Here is a 20,181-nt window from a genome sequence, read left to right as displayed (position 1 = left end):
AGGGCACTTGTTGCCCCTAAAATCTGGAAAGAAATATCGAAAGAAACAGCATCAAGTGTTCATGTTGAGTGATGGCACGAAGTGGGCCCCAGAAACCTGTCAGGCAGAGCATTACTGGGTCTGGACAGCCTCGAGGTGTTGTGGAGAATGTGGGGGCTTGTTGCTGTGGTCACTTGTCCCTGGGCGCAGGGGCTGCGCCAAGTCCCACCCAGTGGCAGGCTAAGCAGAGGCCGCCTACAACTTGTCCAGGAAGTTGTCCAAGGCTGGGATCCCTTCCTTCAGGCCTTTGCGCTTGCGTGTCTCCGCCACCACCTGACTGGGGCGGCTGGTGTTGTCAAAGGGGTCACCGGGCAGGATCTGCCAGTGGTCGAACACACACTGGGGGAAGGCCTGGCCACCCGTGTTGGACCTCAGGTCAGCCTGAGGTCAGTCCTTTGGTGAAGCCAAAGGACTCATTGACAGGGAGGTAGGCCTTCACAACAAACATGGGAGTGCCGGCCACCTGGGTCTCCTCAAAGACGTGGTCCCGCTTTCTGTTCAGGACACCGTAGATACCACCAACCACTTGTTCCGGGCACTGGATCTCCACAAGATAGATGGGCTCCATGAGCCGGGGCTGGGCAGTCAGCACACTGGCATACAGGCAGCGCCAAGCTGTGGGGATGATCTGGCCACCCCCACGGTGGATGGCATCAGCGTGCAAGCGTCACATCATGGACGTCAAAGCGCATGCCCCGCATATTCTCCTCGCACAGCGCCCCCTCCTTGGTGGCCCACTGGAAGCCAGCCACCACACTGTCCTTGATTTCGCTGAGGTACTGTACACCCTTGGTGATGTCCGTGAGGATGTTGGGGCCCGTGCCATCAGGGCCGAAGCACCAGATCTTACGGGCCTCAGCCACGTCCCACTCGTACTTCTCAGCCAGGTAGCGGGCCCGCTGCTTGAGCTCCTGGCGTGCGGACACCTCGCCCTTGTCGATGTCCTCAGCCCGGCCATCAGGGAAGGGCCGCGCCTTCATGTAAAGCCTATTGTGCTTGTTGGGGGACTTGGACAGGCAGAGCACGTTCGACTCCTCACTGACAGTCTCCCGGTACGAGACAACTGGGTCAGATTTCTTGATGGGGATGCAAGCAGGATCCTCCTCCAGGTCCTTGAGGCAGATCTCCAAGTGCAGCTCCCCAGCCCCCGCGATAATGTGCTCCCCGGACTCCTCGATGATGCACTGCACCATGGGGTCCGACTTGGCCAGCCGCTTCAGACCTTCCACCAGCTTGGGCAGGTCGGCCGGGTTCTTGGCCTCCACAGCAACCCTGACAACAGGGCTCACGCTGAACTTCATCACCCGTATGTTGTGGGCATGCTCGAAGGTGGTGATGGTGCCAGTCTTCACCAGGAACTGGTCCACGCCCACCAGACCCACAGTGTTGCCACAAGGCACATCCTCGATGGGCTCCACGTAACGGCCCATCATCAGGATTGTCCTCTGGATCGGCTTCAGGTACAGGTCCTCCTTCTTCCCAGGAGTATAGTTGGGTCCCATGATGCGGACCTTCAGGCCAGTAGACACCAGCCCTGAGAAGACCCGGCCGAAGGCATAGAACCGACCTTTGTCAGAGGTCGGCACCATTTTGGAAATGTCCATCATGAGAGGGCCTTTGGGATCACAGCTTTTAATGCCCATGGCTGCCTCATCGTCTGGGGGACCCTCATACAGGAGCTCACAGCGGTACTTCTGGGCTGTCCCAGGGGAAGGCAGGTGGATGGTGATCATCTGCAGCAGGGCGTCCCCAGCAGGCAGCCAGCGGCGCATCACAGCCTTCAGAAGTGGTTTGCCCTCCTTGTCCTTATCTTCACTGTCCAACTTGATGTCCAGTTTTTCAATTAGTTTTGCCGTCTCCTCTTTCTTGAAGTTCATGATTGCATCAAACACCTTGAAGACTGGGTCCAGGATGAGCTGGCAGAACGTCCGTGGCAGCTTCTTGCCATCAGGGCTATTGGCTGACTTGCTGAACTTGCCAGTGGCTGGATCAAAGCACCGGTCTCCCCACAGCTTTTTCATCATGTCCTCCACCTTCTTGGCCCGCTCAGCAGGCCCTAGCTGTCCCTCGCCCTTGGCGGCAAACTTGGCCACATACATCTCTGCAAACTGCTTCAGGGTAAAGGCCCGACCATGGAGACCAGATCCAAAGCCAACAGTACCAAGGACGGGGTCAATCCTGATGTTGCCCATGGGGCCGCTCTCGCCCTCACTGTAGGTAGAGATAATGACGTTGACATTCTCCACGATACGCTGGAAGGTTTGGTAGAGCTCCTCAGGCTCCAGCTGCAGCTCAAGCAGGGCCCGGTCCATCTTGTTCATCATCAGCACTGGCTTGATGTGCTCAGCGATGGCCTGGCGCAGCACCGTCTCTGTCTGCACACACACACCAGACACACAGTCCACCACCACCAAGGCACCGTCAGTGACACGGAGTGCGGCTGTCACCTCTGAGGAAAAGTCGACGTGCCCAGGGGAATCAATGAGGTTGATGAGGAAGCCAGAGCCATCCTTGCTCTGCTTGATGAAATTCAAGTCGTTCTCTGAAAGCTCGTAGAAAAGGGAGATGGCCGTTGACTTGATGGTGATGCAACGCTCCTGCTCGTCCTTCCGGGTGTCAGTGAAGCGGGTCTCCCCAGCCCGGGCAGAGGCGATGATACCCGCCTTACACACCAGGGAGTCTGTCAGAGTGGACTTGCCATGGTCCACGTGGGCGATGACAGACATGTTCCGGACGTTGGCCTTCTTGTCCATGATGGCCCGGATCTGGTCTACTGTGAAGTTCACCATGGTGGCGGATGGCGGTGGATTCTCTCAAGCAGATCCGAGCGAGCTGGGTCGCGCCGAGCAGCCCAGTATCTCTTAAGGCCAGCTATTCATTGATATCTCTTAAGGCCAGCTATTAATTGTAGGATTCCCCTAATTAGTCTTCACAGGATTAAGGTGGCAACCTGCTAAGGTAGCAATCGATGTCTTTTTTCTAGAGGACAAAACTGGGGCTCAGAGAAGCGGGTAACAGGTAACACAGCTACAGCAAGGAAGTGTGCACCTAGACAAACTCCCCAGATCCTGCTGTTAGAACCCAGGGAAGCCATATGGTGTGGCTTGTCCATGTGACAGGGGCTAAGGCACCCAGCCCACACTGGATACTGTGGGGACCTGACTTGGTAACTGCCGTCTGGAAGCTCTGAGACTCACAAAAGCAATTTGCACTGAAGAGAGGAAGGACACCTCCCTTCATCCGCCCCACCACACCCTCCGGGTTCTCCCATACCCTGCCCCCTTTCTCTTGCTTTGTGAGGGAATAAGAGTCACACTCATGTGACCACATTGGCTGTCCACTGTTCACGAGCTACCAAGTGGAGCTGCTACAGGAGAGGCCATGAGCCTTTGCCCCTGAGTACCTCTCTTTCCTTTGCACCGTGGGAGCCCTCCTCCACACCTGCACACCAGAGGCCTTTTCTGAGACACGTAGGGACCCTCCCTCAGTTTGCAACAGGTTGCCTCCATCGCTGTCCTTTCAATGCCTCCCTTGAAACTCAGCGCATGAGCTCCTTTGTCTGCATCGCGGCCCACCTGGCTGCCACGGGAGGGACAGAGCTGACAATGAATCCAAAGCTCGAATCTCACAGCCAGGAATCTGTGTATAAAGGACCTGATCATTCACGCTGTAGAGGCTGTAGTAGGTTGCAGGGATCCGTAACCAGGGCTTAGGCTAAAGTGACTCCACAGCTGTTTTAATGCCTGGGGAGGGTTCTGGCTATAGTGTGGGTGGGGTGAGTCTCCTGAGGTTCTGAAGGCCCCCTAGTGCAGGTTCATGGTGCAGAGAGAAGAGAAGGTGGAGTCCTTCCCTGGAGGTGGTCACAGCTCATGGACGAGCCAGACAGGCAGGCAGGGCTCGATAGCACCTGAGCTGCCTTCATGAGTGAATGGTGTGGGGGCAGAGGAAGAGAATCAGGTCTGCTCCCTTATGTGGTGCCCAGGGCAGGTTGTCACCAGACTAAACACTTACTATGGTGATGACCATCACTGCCGTCTGCAGAGGGTTTACATTGGTGTGTGTCTACATCTGAGCAGTCAGGCCGTTGCTAAACCACACTGGCCATGGGCATTGCCTCTCCTTAGAACTTGATATGTTTCGTCTCTTCCTTACTGGACATTCGTTGCCAAGAGGGTTTTGGGGCCACACGGATGTTGGCTTTTTCTCTAGCTTTGTCTCATGAGGGATGAGTTTCTGGTTGTTGGTGTGGTTTGTTTTTCCAGCTCCCTTGCTTGGCTTATTTTGTGACTTTGTTTCTGCCAGAGGAAGGGCTTAGGATCTGGCTTCTGGCTGAGATGTGACACTTACCACAGCAATGCCGACGTGGAGATCATGACCACATTTGCCAAAAGGGCTTTGTTTTGCAGAATACATCTCGAAAGTACCTACACTGTCCTTTCAGATACGCAAAGGCTATTTGAAATGAAATAAAAAACAAGAATTCTCAAGTTGACTCTTAGAATATGTGGGGAATCAGAAAAATCCCCTGGAGAAGGGAAACACTACCCACTCCAGTATTCTGGCCTAGACAATTCCTTGGAGTGTATAGTCCATGGGGTCACAAAGAATCAGACAAAATCGGATGACTGAACAACAACAGCGATGATGTCTCACCATTTGTCAAACAGAGAAACCAGCAGTATTTGCACGACTGTGTGCATGTTCAGGTGCTCATTCGTGTCCAACTCTTTGCAGCCCTGTGGCCTGTAGCACCCAAGATCCTCTATCCGTGGAATTTTTCAGGCAAGAATACGGAAATGGATTACCATTTCCACCTCCAGGGGATCTTCCCCACCCAGGGACTGAACCCAGGTCTCCTGCATTTCACAATCTACACTGGCTGGCGGGTTCTTTTCTGCTGAACCGTCTGGGAAACAACTCATTACATCACTGGGTTATTCTAAAGTACTTCACTTAGAGTCTGGCACTCGGGAAGTTCTCACTGGTGATGTGAATATTCAGTCATGTATCATCATTGCTCATATGATAATGGAATGGCCACGCTCACAAAGGAGAAAGAAGAGCCTTTCCAAGTCCAGTTAAATCCTTCACCACACATATCTTCTTTAAATCTTCTGACTTTGAAATAAACATCAGGCATAAAGACATTGGTTATGGCCACCAGGAAAGATCGAGTTCTACTAGTAAGTGACGAGGCTTCTTCCAGTTCCAACATGCATGTGTTGTTTCCCCGGCATCACCCAGCACTTCTGTGACAACAGCTGGGGGTCCTGCAACCTAACTCAGTGTGGACCCTGCCTATCTGGGGGTAGTTCCAGACCCCACAGGTTAAAGGCCCAGCCCTACAAGACTCTCCCCCGACTCCAGCCATCATTTGCAAGCCCAGATTGTCACCTGCGCTCTGACCCGCTGGCTACCCGTTCCGAGGTTCTAATGACTTTGGGTTCTATTAATTTTTGGAGTGGTCGCGGAACTCAGAGAAACATGTTGCCTAGTAGATCACAGCCTTATTGTAAAAGGTAATAAACTCAGGAACAGCAGATGGAGGGGGATACATAGGACAGGGTGTGTGTGGGGGAGGCACGGAACTTCACGTTCTCCGAGCCTCACTTTCCCCAAATCTGCATGTGTTCCTCAACCCAGAAGCTGTCCAGACCCTGTTTGGGGATTTTTATGGAGGAGTCATCACACAAGCACAATTGATTAAATCAGTGGCTGTTGGTGATCGCTTCAACCAGAAGCCCTTTTGGCTTTCCCAGACATGGTCAGGGGAGGAGCGGGGCAGAGGAGGGACCGGAAATTCCAATCCTTAACCATGTGCTTAGTTGCCCTGGCAAGCAGCGCCCCCCTTTGGAAAGGAGGCACTCTCCGAAAAGCCACCTCATTCACCTAACAAGAGACACCTTGACTGCTCTCCCCACTTCGGTAATTGCCAGAGTTTTAGGAGCTCTGTGCCAGGACCGGGGGCAAAGACCAAAAATGTATTTCTTATTATTAAAACAAATCACAAGGTCACGGTGACCCCAAACATCAGTGATAATTTGGTTCTATAGCCTTAAAAGTTTTTCAGCAGTTGAGTGGGCTTTTTTAAACAAAATTTGGGGGCCACACCTCGAGGCATGCGGTGATCTTAGTTCCCCAACCAGGGATTGAACCCACTGTCCCTGCATTGGAAGGCAGAGTGTTAACCGCTGGACCACCAGGGAAGTCTCTGATTGGGCCCTTTTTAGGTGAAACTGTTATTGGCATAAACTAAATGGTTCAAGATTTCAAAAAGCTGGAGCTGAGCATGAGCCATCTTCCTGTGGTGTCTTCAGATCATTACCGACTTTTCCATGGCCCCTGCAACCCTCAGCTTTCCCCTGAGATGAATCAGTCCCCAGGAAGCCTGTTGCCTGCCCCTGCTCGAGACCAGAGTCTATTCAGCGGCCACTGGGCACAGGCAGCGTGCGGGGTGTGTGCGGGTCCACACCAACCTGAGTAGTGGAGAGATGTCAGGGAAGACTCATTCCCGGGTGTGCTCTGATTACAAGAAGTGAGAAGGTTTGGGGAACAAAATAGCCTCGGAGAGAGCCCAGTCACACTACCTTGCCCACTGTGAAACAAAACTGGGGCTTCTGCATGCTTCCCCAGGGAGAAAGAAATCCATGGACTCCATTGGATACTCAAGCAATGACCTCCAAAAGATGAAGAGTCTTCAAGTGGGATTTCTCAGCCTTGGTGTTGTTGGCACTTAATATCTTGCAGCATTCATAAATGCAACTGAAAATGTCCCCAGATGTCACCAGTGTCCCCCGGGCCCAAACACGAGGGCCAGCTGGACAGGCTGGACCAGGAGCAAGGATGAAGGAAATGAAAGTCGCTCAGTCATGTCTAACTCTTGGCGACCCCACGGGCTATACAGTCGATGAAATTCTCCAGGCCAGAACACTGGACTGGGTAGCCTTTCCCAGGAGACCGAACCCAGGTCTCCTGCATCGCAGGCAGATTCTTTACCCGCTGAGCTCCAAGGGAGGCCCAAGGGAAGCCCAGAAGCAGGGGTGGGGGGATGCAAAAGGACAGGGAAGCAAGAGCAGTGGGGGCAGATAAGCAAGTCTGCCCTCCTGAAATGTCTGCTGGCCCGGTCGTCTGCAGTTATGACTGGGCGGGGTGTGGAGGGCACAGGGGCTCAGAGGTGTGTGACCCCCTTTGCTCCCCCTGGGCCAGCAGGTGTGTGAGGCTGAGCCGCTCTGAGGCAACATGGGCTTTGAGCCCCACACAGATGGGGCCCCTGTGTGCAGCGTGAGCCTTTCTCCCGAGTCAGGAGGTTTATTGTTGAGAAGACATCCCGTGATGACCGGGGGAAGACTGGCCTGGCTGAGGTAGCGGTCGATTGGTGGATCTTAGGGACACAGAACATTGAGTGTCCCAGGTGGGGCTTCTGATACCGACGACCACAAACTGGGGTGGTGGGGAGGCTTAAAACAATACTAATCGACAGTCTCCCAGTTCTGGGGGCCAGAAGTCTAAAGTCAAGGGTCAGCAGGACCGGGCCCCCCGACCTGGGCTCTGGAGGAGCGTCACTCCCAGCTCTTCCAGTTTCTGGGGCTCCAGGTGTTCCTGGGTTTGTGACCACATCCCCTCAGCCTCGGCTTCCTCCTCACATGGCCTCCTCCTCTCTGTGTGTCTCTTCTCTTCTTATAAAGACACCCATCATTCTGCATAAGGCCCACCTAATCCACTGTAACCTTATCTAACTTGATTTCCTCTGCAATGACCCGATTTACGAATAAAGGCCCCCTGGCAAATATGGGGAGTTGGGATGTGGGTGTCTCTTTTGGAGGGCACCATTCACCCCGCTACAAAGCTGAGTCTTTACACACAAGCAGTTATCCCAGGAATGGGGGGAGCTCACGCAGGACCCCTCGAGTACAGCCATGGATGGGTGTGGTTGGAGAGCTGAGCAGGGCAGGTGGTCTGGTGGGGACCAAGCCTTGGCCTGGCTGCCTCGGTGCAGGGTCCCGGGGTGTGCACGGAAGCCCCTGAGGTCGTCAAGATGCAGGTTCTGACTTTTAGCAGGTCTAGGAGTGCCCCACAGTGCACCTCTCACCTGCTCCCAGGGTGTATAAACTGCTGACCCTGGTCCATGCTTAGAGGTGCGAGGAGCGTGCAGGCCTGTTTCCCAGGAACTGTCAGAAACTTCCCCAAGGAAGGCCCCCCCCTCCAGTGTCTACGCAAGTCCCCAATCCCCTGTCCAGTGCCCCAGATGTACCCCAGACAGAGACCCATACACAGCACTGGGTGCCTGGGTCAGGAACCCAGTGGAGGGGGAAGTGGTGGGTCTGGAAGAAACATGCTCATAACTTTGCGTATAGGATGGATGGAGGCTGAGCCTGGCCAACTGGCTGTGACCACAGGTGACCCACTTGCCCCCCGACCCTCCGCCAGGCACCGTGGGCCCAGAGGACCTCAGCTTAAAAATTGCTTCCCCAGCCACCCACGAGAGGGGCCCTCATTGTCAAATCAGGATCTGACCCCTTAATCCAGAGACGACCCCCGAAGTCAGTTTCACACATGAGGGTCCAGGAGGGATGTCATGTCAGAGACCCCTGGGACAGCAGACAGGAGGGAAATGGTAGGAAAAGGTCCTGGAGGCAGGTGGCCCAGGCCTGCCTTCTGCAGGAGTGCCTCTTCTGCCCATTCCCCACTGCTCTGTCCCTCCGATGGCTGTGGGGTTAGCAGCCAGGGTTCCCAGGAAATGGACAAGAGCAGCTTGTGGGCCAACATGTTTCCTTGTAACTGAAACCCATCAGCATTTTTCAAGGGCAGACTCAAAGCCAGGGCATTATGTATGTCCACTGGTAACTGCTGAAAAGCCACACAGGAAAATCCCGACTATGCCCTGGGGGTGACCGAGGCCCACACCTCCCTGATGTTGAACTTGACTCCGGATTCGGCCAATTGTTAAGGCCGCAGACATGTGAACCCTACAAGGTCAGTTTGCTTTCAAGCTGCCGTTCAGGGCTCGCCACCGCACCCCATGGCTGGCAGGCTGTAGTTTCTCCTCATTCCTTCCCGGAGTTGGTGTGGGCCATGGCGGTATCTGTTTCCCGTCTTTTGGATATTGCTTTTTTGAAAAGCAAGCGAGCAACTGCCTACTGGAGGACGGGAGCCACCTCCACACCAGACTCCAGGATGGCTGGTCAGGCGGTAAGGGTACCTGAGCTCCCAGAGGGGCTCAGACCCCACACAGCCCGTGTGGCCATGTGTGCAGGTCCAGACCCAGCCCGGCCACTTCCTGAAGGCTGAGCAGCCTCAGGCAAGTGGCTTCCCCACTCGGGACCTTGTTTTTTCCACCTTAGAATGGAGGGGCTTTCACCTGCTGGGGGGTGGGCAGGGTTGCCATGGACACGGGACAGGGGAGAGGGGCATGTTTCTTGCAGTTTCCAGCTGAGGCTTTGTGGGCATGAGCTGGTGTCTGAGACAGTTCCCAGACTTGGCTAAGTGTGGTGATGAGCATGGAGTTGGGAGTGGGGGTCCCTCCTCATAGCCTGGACATTGGGGTGGGGGTTCTCGACTTAGGGGCACCTCAGGTCTAATTTCAACAACTCCGTATGTAAGGATAATGCAGCAACAGATGTTCTCAGGGACTTGTCAGCCTGGATGCAAAGCCCCATCCCCACCCCACCTTCTGTGGGCATCCTGACCTGGCTTGTGGTAAAAGGGTCAGATCACTTTACCACAGGAAGGAACTGAGGCTCTGAGAGGTGGGGCAAGGAGATCAAGGCCACTGGGCCCGACAGGGGCAGTTGAACGTGGGTGCTGGGTTCTCACGTCAGACTCTTTGCCCTGAACCGAGAGAACTGGACTGTCGGGAGGGCTGAGTGCCAAAGAATTGATGCTTTTGAACTGTGGAGTTGGAGAAGACTCTTCAGAGTCCCTTGGACTGCAAGGACATCAAAGCAGTCAATCCTAAAGGAAATCAACCCTGAATATTCATTGGAAGGACTGATGCTGAAGCTGAAGCTCCAATACTTTGGCCAACCCGTGTGAAGAGCTGACTCATTGGAAAAGACCCTGATGCTGGGAAAGATTGAGAGCAGGAGGAAAAGAGGGCATCAGAGGATGAGATGGTTTGATGCCAAGAATGCACCCGGTCATTAGGGACAGACCAGCCATCACGTGCCTTGAACACATTCGAGGAGAACACGGCCTCTCCCACAGAGCGGCCCTGGCATCAGAGGCCCTCCGAGTGGTGGTATTATCCTTAGAGCTGAGGAAGCCGAGGGCACAGCGGGGAGGTTGACCAGTCCCCTGTGGTGGTCAGAAGTCCGACCCAGGCTTCCCACCGGGGCTCTGCGGCTTCCTGGCCCGGCGGTGCTCGGAAGCCGTCCTGTGTGTCCCTGCCATGTACACACGCTCCCCACAGCTCCTGCTGGACCATGAGCCAGTTGGGGTTCACACACAAGATGGCGTGGAGGTGCGCCCACCACCCTCAGGCCTGAGACGTGGCACCCCTAATTCCTTGATGGCAGTGACGGGGCCCTCTGGGGTGGGTGGCAGCTGTGGGGTCAGGGTGGGTTGGGGAGATGTGCTGCCCGGGAGCCCTCTGGGGGGAGCTAAGGACCCCAGGCTTGGCCTCATTGAGGCCAACCTTCCAACAACCTAGGAGGCTGCCCTTCAGCGAAGATGGGTGGCTGTGACATATAACACGGCGGCTCAGGCAGCCGTGGGGACGAATAGGGGCCCTTGGCATCCTCGACCACAAGGAATCCCCCCGGGGACGTTTTTGCTTGTTCTGTGATTCCCTTCTTCCTTCTAAAAGGAAAGTGCCGGGAACAACTATGGTGAGGTCGCTGTTCCTGTGAGTTGAGCCGGGAGTGGAGGTTTAAACCAGTCCAGTCTGTGCTGGGCGAGCCTCCCCTTCCCCTCCCACACCTCGGACGGCACAGACCTGGTCACTCTCCTGGGCCTTCTTGGCTCTTTAGGAACTTTAAAGTATGACATTTGTTATTTCTTGTCTTTGTCCAGCATTTGGCGGCAGTCCACTGCAAGGGCCCTGACCCTGTCCTCTCCCCGAGCCCCTTGGCCCTTCCCATGCCCACGCCAAGGCTCAAGGCCCCTGCAGTTCTGTGGCCTCCAGACTCCCCACCCGAGGGGCCAGTCCGGCCAGAAGCCACCGCTCTGGGGCGTCCTGCTGGCGGAGGGGACCAGCATCTTATGGTTTCTTCCTGCCGGGAGCAGACTGCTGTCAGGCCAGGCACCAGGGTTTAAAACATCCTATATGTGTAAGAACGAGGACATCCCACACGTCCACCGAGTCCCACGACCCTTTCCCAATCCTGCCAGATGTTTTACTTGGAGGGACCCTGTCGCTTACATAAACAGCTGAGCGTGTTTTCCCAGGGATGTGGCCCGGGCACTGCTTCTTGACCAGCATCGAGAGAAATCTCCATGGACTCGGAGGAATATATTTTGGGTCTTTGCATGTGGCTGAACAGAACGCATAGAAATAAACGGGAGCTGTAACAGGAAAGACGGGGTTGGCCGTATGGGGCCATCCGTGGTCATTCCCGCTGCCCCATGTGGTCAACCCCGCGCCCGGGAGCCCCCAGGCTAGAGGCGTTGCTGCCTCTTGGGTCTCGGTGCCTCACGGCTTCCTATGGTAGGGGAAGCGGCTTCCAGCTTCTTTGCAAAGAGAGTCTGTGCAGGGGTGGACTTAGCGGCTTCAAGGTCGTGGAGATATGGCATAGCCCCAGCCACGGGGTTGGGCGGGGATGCTGAGAGCACCAAGATCTCCCCTCAACTGTGAAGCAAGTCACATATGGCAAAGATTTGCAGAGGAGCAATAGATGGTCTCAGAGAGGCTGAGTCACTCGCCAGAGACAACCCAGCAGCAGACCGGGACTGCGACCCCTGTCGTTTAAACCGCGGCTCCCTCCAGTGCCCATCTGACCTGCCCCTTGAGGGCAGCGGGAAGATCTGGGCTTCCCCGGCCTGAGCGCCCATGCCTGCCTCCCCTCGTCTGTGCTGGGATGTGTCCATTCCCAAACCCATGCGCTATGTCCCCTGGCCCTGGGCTGTCATGTCAGGCTCCAGATTCCCTGCAGGAGAGCCCCACGCCCACCAGCACACCTTGGGGCCCTGCTCACCTGTTCTCTGTGCCCAAATGTCCTGATCCTAACTGTCTTCTTGAGGCAGCCTTAGGACTGAAGTCCTGGAGCCCTGCTTCTTCGAAGCTCCCTGCACCAAGCCCAGGGAGGCTCTGCCCGGCGGCCTCATGACCAGTATGGTGGTTTGAGTAGTGGCCCCGAAAGCCATCCATCCTTCCACAGCCTGCAAACGTGACCTTATTCCTATGAATGGTCTCGGCAGATGGAAATAATTTACTGACCTCTGCACCAAATCACCCGGGATGCATGTGGACCCTAAATCCAATGGCAGGTGTGCTTGGAAGAGAAGAGGGGGTGATCTGAAGCGCAGAGCCACCCAGGGGAGAAGGTTTGGCACATGGACGCAGAGATCGGGGTGATGTGGCCACAAGCCCAGGGAGGCCTGGGGTCCCCCAAGAGCTGGACCAGGCCAGAGGGACCCTCCCCTGGAGCCTCTGGAGGGAGCTGAGCCCTGCCCGCACCTTGATCACAGGTTTCTGACTCCAGAACTGGGGGCGAATGAGTTTGTGTTAAAGCTGTCCAGTCTGTGGCCAGTGGCTGCAGCCACCCCTGGACACTGAGAGTGAACTTGCCGGCTCCAAGGTGAGAACAGTGGCAGGACCGGCCCCTGCCCCCCACACACAGACACACAACCTTGTCCTGAGGTTAAATGAGTTAATATGCACAGATGCCTGAATCAGGGACTGATACTTGGACCTCCGCCCCCTTCACCTCTTCCTCCTCGTCGTCATCACTGTCATTGTTAGGGGCCCTCATCCACTCATTCAGTGGCCCCACAGTGCTCCTGCACGGCCCTGATGTGGCAGCGAGGCCAACGAGCTGGGAGGCTCCACACACGACTCACCCTGCCTGCTGGGGCCACATGGACAAGGCCTGTGCCGTGACACGGAGGCCCCGGGAGAGGCTGGATCCTCTGGTCGTGGGAGTCACGGGGGCCTCAGCATCAGAAGTGGACGAGTGAGCTGGGTTCATCCACCGGGTAGCAGCCCTTCATTCAAAGCGAGGGAAGAACGCCATGTGTCACCCTGTGTCCGGGAGGCTGCCCTTGCCCTGGTGGGCTGCGGGCACAGCCTAGGATGACCAGGAGTCTGCATCTCAGTAGGGGCTGAGGCTGGCGCTGAGTGAATCTCCAGTGAGGTTTTTTCCTTAAAAACCACGCCAAGTGACTTTGGCTCCATTGCTTTTTGCCAGATACCCAGAATGACCCCAAGAACTTTGTACACTCCAAGGGTGGTGACTGGGTGTGGAGCCCAGCACAGACCCGAGTCAGTCCCGCCCTGTGTCCCACACCATCCCCCTTCCATGGCCTGGCTTTCTTCTGCCAGGACCTTCAGAATGGTGGAAAGGCAAGTGTGGCCTCAAGCTGGGGGCCCCAGCGTGGGCTCCTAGCCCCTGGGGGTCCCCTTGGGACACCTGGGGGACCATAGTCCCCACTGCCGTCGGGCAGCTCTGTCTCGGGAATGTCGAGTTTCTTTGCTTTTCTGTGTGATGCAGCACCCAGGGGTGATTGGGAAGTCTGCTGGTGTTACACGCTCCTGCCTTAAACGGGGAAACATTCTTGCTGCATTGACGCTGCTCACTCAATGCTGGGAATCTGTTAAACACAAATGGCAAGGGGAACAGAGAAAAACAGAAAAAGAAAAATGGAGAGTTGCCTGGTTGCTTCAGGTCTCACCTGTGATTAAGAGTGTGTACAGCCTGCACATGAACCCGAGTTCCCACACCTGCCAGCTATAAGGTGCCAGGCCCTGATTTTAGAACCCTAGCTTCACTAAGCAGTCAGTGACAGATACAGTTTTTGTTATTTCAGGTTTACACTGTGATGACTTGATGCCCATAGACATCATGGAATGATTGCTCAACATACGCATCACCTCACACAGTGAACTCTGTGTGTGTGTGTGTGTGTATGTGTGTGTGTGTGTGTGTATCTTTAATGTGTGTGTGTGTGTGTGTGTGTATCTTTAATGTTCCTACAATCCATGGAGAAGGCAATGGCAACCCACTCCAGTACTCTTGCCGGGAAACTCCCATGGACGGAGGAGCCTGGTGGGCTGCACTCCATGGGATGGCTAAGAGTGTGACAGGACTGATCGACTTCCCTTTCACTTTTCACTTTCATGCATTGGAGATGGAAATGGCATCCCACTCCAGTGTTCTTGCCTGGAGAATCCCAGGGACAGGGGAGCCTGGTGGGCTGCTGTCTGTGGGGTCACACAGAGTCGGACACGACTGAAGTGACTTAGCAGCAGTAGCAGTATGCCAGTCTTCGAAAACAAGGTGGAGAGTGTTCCTTGTTTACCCTGAGAGTTCCTGTGAGATTGCTGTTTTCTTCCCTAGATTTTTGGAAGCATTGATTGACAGAACCAGTTGGTTTCATTGTGGGGAGGCTTTTAATTTCAGATTTAGTTTTTTTCATGCAAATAACATTTTCTGATTTTGTATGTCTTCCTGGGTATGTTTAGGTAAGGCATTTCCCCTTTGCTAGGCCCGTAGACTCTCCTATGAGTAAGGGAACTGTGGTTCACACTATCTTTCTTTTCTGTGAGATGTGTTGTGCCCCCTTTTAAAGATCCTTGATACTGGTGATTTGTGCTCTGTCTCTTTCTCTAACCAGTCTCCCTAGGGGTTTATCAGGTTTATCGGTCCTTTCAAAGAGCCGACGTCTGGCTTGTTTAAACAATTCCCTGTTTGCCCTGTGTTCCCTCATTTCCTGCTCCTTTTCTCCCATCCACCTTGTGCTCCACTCGCTGTGCTTTCTGTCTGGATTTTTGGGAGGAGGCTCAGCTGATTTCGGCCTTCCTTCTTTTCCAGTATATGTGTTAAAGGCTTTAGGTTAGCATCTAAACACAGTTGGCTGGGTCCCACAAGTTTGAATAAGCCAAATTTTCATTATCTTGTATGTAAAAGTATTTTCTAATTTACACTGTGCTTTTTAAAATTCTTATTCATGAAAGTCTACAAGAAGTCTGTGATTTATCTTCCCAATGTTTGGGGAGGTTTTTCTGGCGACCCTTTTTTGATCTCTGTTAATTCCATGAAGAGCCCCGTCTCGGTCTTTAGGGGCTACTGTTATGAATACCGTAGACCAGCTGATAAACAACAGAAAGTTGCTTCTTATAGTACCGGAGCCTGGGAAGTCCCAAGATCACCAGCAGGTGCCGCGTCTGGTGAGGCCTGTTTCCTGGTTCCTAGACTGCCTGCTTCTTCTCCCTGTCCTGGCAGCACGGGAGCCCATTCCCTCCTGACCTGAGCCCTCCCAGAGTCCCTGCCTCCTGGTATCATCACCACTTGCAGGGTGAAGTTTGAGGGCACACAAGCCATCAGCCCATTGCAATCCGTAAGTATACCCTGCATTATCTCAGTCCTCTGAAATAATTTGAGCTTTCCTAAGGACCCAATATATATTCATTTTGTTATATGTTCCTTGAGCTCTTAAAAATAATATCTATCAGTGGGAATGCAGTGTTACGTGCGTATCAGTTAGATCAGATTTGTCAATCATAATTCAGATTTCGGTAGCCACGTTGAGTAAAGCAGAAGTAGGTGAAGTTACCTGTAATATATTTTATTTTAACATTCCCAAAATATTGTCATTTCAGTGTGTAATCAACCTGATAAAACGTAATGAAATATTTTACCTTCGTTTTCTCTTGCTAAGTCTTTAAAATCCAGTGTGTGTTTCAGGCTTGCAGCACATCTCATTGTAGAGCCAGCCGCATTTCAGGTACTTCGTGGCTGCAGGTGACGACGTCCCAGGGAGCCCAGTTCCCCGAGAGATGTGTCTTTAACGTCTCCCACTGCCATTGTGAACTTGGCTGTGACTGCTCTTCTATTTCTGTCCGTTTGTATGTATTGATGTTTTGAGGTTATGTTATCAGGGACATTCAGATTTAGAATCCTCATCGTCTTGGCAGACTGGACTTGCGTGAGCAGGAGATGCTCCTCTTTATCGCTAGTGATGCTTCTTACCTTAGGCTCTCTCTGACAGTGATGTTGCCGCGTCAGGTTTCTGCCCTTGTTCGCCTGGGCATCTTTGACTCTCACCTGTCTGTGGTCTTCCATCTTAACATGTGCCTCTGGGAACAGTGTGTGGCTCTAATCTTAATCAGGGTGACGCTTTTATCTTTTAATGAGGACATTTGCTCTGTTTATAACTTTGATGTTTCCGTCTGTAGATACCGTGTTGCTGTGTGTTTTCTGTTTGTCCCACCTGTTCCGTGTTCTTTTCTCTTGCCTTCTTTTAGAAGGATGAGGTGTTTCTCTAGTTCTGTGCTCCTCTGCCAGGTTGGTGGGTGCACATTCGCAGACACAGCCTGTGTTTTACATTGAAGTCTAACTTAGTACTTTTACTGCCTCCCTGACACGACTGTTTCCTCCTTGTCACTGTTATCCTTTAAAATTTTAGATATATTGTCGGCGTTATCATCACTGTAGCATTAATATTTACCCTGACAGTTACCTTATTGTTGGTCTTTACTTGTTTTTTATATTTCAGTCAGAGACGACTTTTCTTTCTCCCAAAGCACTGCCTTAATATTTTTTTAGTCATGTCTGTGGTTGATGAATTGTCTCATTTCCATTTGCCCTACAAGTCTTTATTTTGCTTGCACTTTCGAAGAGTGTTTTTGTTGGGCATCGAATTCCAGGTTGGTGGTTATTTGTTTTTCAGCATTTTACAGATGCCAGTCCATTATCTTCTGACTTCCTTTTTCTTGAAAAGTCAGCTCTCAGTGTTGCTGTGCCATTAAAAGCCACAGCTTTTTTCCCCTGAGAGCTTGAACATTTTCTTCTTGCCTTAGGCACCTGCAGAGCTGCTGAAACCAATGTGTGGTTTTCATTTTTGAGTCAGTGCTCTGATTCTTGAACCAACTCTTGCCACTGTCCCTGTCAGTCAGTTCAGTTGCTGAATGTCTGACCCACTGTGACCCCATGGACTGCAGCCCGCCAGGCTTCTCTGTCCATGACCGATTCCCGGAGCTTGCTCAAACTCATGTCCATCGAGTTGGTGATGCCATCCAAGCATCTCATCCTCTGTCTTCCCCTTCTCCTCCTGCCTTCAGTCTTCCCCAGCATCAGGTTCTTTTCCAAAGAGGCAGTTCTTCGCATCAGGCGGCCAAAGTATTGGAGCTTCAGCATCAGTCTTTCCAATGAATATTCAGGACTGATTTGCTTTAGGATTGACTGGTTGGATCTCCTTGCAGTCCACGGGGCTCTTAAGAGTCTTTTCCAACACCACAGTTCAGAAGCATCGATTCCTTGGCGTTCAGCCTTCTTCGTGCGCCAGCTCTCACATCCATACATGACTACTGGAAAAACCATAGCTTTGACTGAATGAACCTTTGTCAGCAAAGGAATGTCTCTGCTTTTTAATGTGCTGTCTAGGTTTGTCATAGCTTTCCTTCCAAGGAGCAAGCGTCTTTTCATTTCACCGTCTGCAGTAATTTTGGAGCCCAAGAAAATAAAGACTGTCACTGTTTCCGTTGTTTCCCCATTTATTTGCCATGAAGTGATGGGGCCGGCTGCCATGATCTTCATTGTTTGAATGTTGAGTTTTATGCCAGCCTTTTCACTCTCCTCTTTCACTTTCATTAAGAGGCTCTTTAGTTTCAGGCCCTGGAGGCATTTCTTATTCCCCTGACTGTCTTTTCTCCACCATGAGGGGCCCCATTTATAGTTTTTCACAATGTAGTTGAACAACGGGTTCCTTCGCTATATTCTATACTTTTTTCCCTCATATATATATTTTTTAACCGATCTATTCCTCAGTTCACTGATCCTCTCTTCAGCTACATCCAACTTGATGTGAAGCCCAGAGCCTGAGTTCTTCAATTCAGTCACTGTTATTTGAAAGTTCTAGAATCGGTTTTGAGTCTCAGAAAGTTTTCCTTGTGTCAAGTATATTTTTGAACTGGTGAAGTTTGCATCTGATTCCTCTAGCATACCTCTGATATGCTGATACACATCAGATACCTCTGGACCTGTTTCCGTTCTTTTTCTCTTGGTCTTATTTGTTGTTACACCCTTATTTGCATTTTTGGTTGCATGGTGGACATTATCTATGGAAACCCCTAGAGTTTCTGGTGATGCTGTCTTCTCCAGAGGTTCCTCTGATGTAGACCTCTAGTGAAGACAGAGCTGTCTGTTCACTCAGGGTCTGAGTGACTTGAGGCTGGGGTGTCTTTGTAAGCTGAGTCTCAGCAGCCTTCACCCACCTTCTCCCCCTGACCCCAGGGAGGAGCCCTCCAGCATCTCCATCTGGAAGCCTGGGGTGCCTCCCATGGCCCCCTCCCTTCTCGGCCGGTCCTGAAGCCCACCGTCTGTCTCCCGAGCACCACAAGGTGATTGATACTCAGCGCTCAGCCGGTTTGGGCAGAGTGCTGGGTATGTTTTCTGTGCCTCCCTTTTCTTGGGGAGCTTAGTCTCTACCATCCGGACTGACTTGTCAGGCCTGTGGTTGGATTTTTGTCTTCCCAGCCCAAGGAAGTGTCCAGAGCTGTTAGCCAGTCCCCTCTGCTTGACTTTTTCCCTGCCTTTTCTTCCCAGAGTCAGCTTTGTTCTGATGCCCCGAGGGAAGGAGCGGCCCTCTCAGTCTCCAGCTCCCTCACTGGGCTTTTGTTTGAAATCTTGGATTGTGGCTGCCTAAGGACCTCTTTTGAAATGTATTTAGCTTCTCTAGCTCTTGGTAGGCTGACCCACAAGCTGCTTGCATCTATAACTGGTAGTGGGGAAGCCCCAGGTGTCCTCTCTCATCTGAAGCCACATGTAAAATTCACAGTAATTATATTGATCATCTTTGGTACTGGGGTAAACAAGAACCAGGGGCCCTTGCTCATTACCCACGGTTGTGTTTCTGATCAGAATCCCCTGCTTGCCTGGGCTGTTTCAGTGCCCCTTGAACTTGGGAAGAAGGTGGGGCAAGCGGCCCATGCGGCCTGGGGACAGAGGAGCCAGTCTGCCCTCTTCCCTTGCCCCTGCCGGCCCAGGGCAGGCCTTGTGATGACAGGCGGCTGGTAGTGGAGGAGAAGGCTGAGGAGGAAGGGGCTGCGTGAACTGTATTCTGTGATGTGGTCAGGTGCGGGTTTTCTTTTTCTGTGTGAAAAAATGACTGCTTTGACTCTTCTCTCCAGTTTCACTTGAAGGTTGAAAATGAAGATTGAGTTAAATTAAAGTTGAGCACAGTGATTTTACAGTCTTTTTGAAAGCAACAGTTGAGGTTTTCGAAAGACATCTCAGAGAACTCTCGCAGATAAAGCGAAAAAAAGAGAATGTGTTCAGGGTGAACTGCGGGCGGGACCCCAAACCGTACTCTGTATCTTGCAGAGTCTGTAACTGCTGAGATGGGTGGATATGGGGCCTCAAGCCCCCGGGGGACGGAGGTCCTCAAGTGACAGCAGAGGCCCCGGCTGAGCCAGGAGCCGTATGGCCTGTGCCCTGGCGAGTGGAGAGCCGCGAGGCTGGGAGTGGGGCCAGGAGAGGGGGTGGGAGACTCGGGCGTGGAGGGAGGGGCAGCACCTGGCGGGGTCTGGGAGGCGCTGGCTGTCACGGCTCAAGGCAGGGACACCCCTGAACCTCCACCGTGCAGCCCCCACGGGGCAGAGTTGTCTGGCAGCCCAGGGTCAAAGTGAAGAGGGCGAGTTCGCAGCAGATTGACCGAAGCCCTGTACCCACTGTGAATTCATTTTAAGTGCCTGGAGCGAGGTTGGTCAAGCCCTTGCTGAGCTCGAGTGAGGGAGTCAGTCAGGGAGGACGGAGCTCAGGGTGAGCGAGGGGCAGCTAGTGCAGTGAGTCCTTGTCACCCGGGTGGGTTCTGGGGACACCCTTGAGTTCAGTGGTGCCCTTTCAGTAGCCTCCCTGGAGGCTTGTTTGGGGGCTAGAGGAAGCAGAAGCCCACTTAGAAGACGTGCTCATTCCTAGTGGTGGTGGTTTCTGAAGCAGTTGCTACTATTTGGTTCGACTGTGAACCAGTATCCTTGCAGGGTCATGTTTG

General features: G+C 53.1%; 1 pseudogene; it reads right to left on the bottom strand.

The window, feature by feature from the left end:
* Nucleotides 1-234: 234 nt before the first annotated feature.
* Nucleotides 235-2,880, bottom strand: LOC128066826 (elongation factor 2-like; annotated as a pseudogene).
* Between the last annotated feature and the right edge of the window lie 17,301 nt (nt 2,881-20,181).

This window comes from Budorcas taxicolor, chromosome 21 (genome assembly GCF_023091745.1).
Source record: "Budorcas taxicolor isolate Tak-1 chromosome 21, Takin1.1, whole genome shotgun sequence".
NCBI classification, from domain to species: Eukaryota; Metazoa; Chordata; class Mammalia; order Artiodactyla; family Bovidae; genus Budorcas; species Budorcas taxicolor.
The sequence above is the reverse complement of the archived record's forward strand: the minus strand, read 5'-3'. Positions and strand labels throughout refer to the sequence as shown.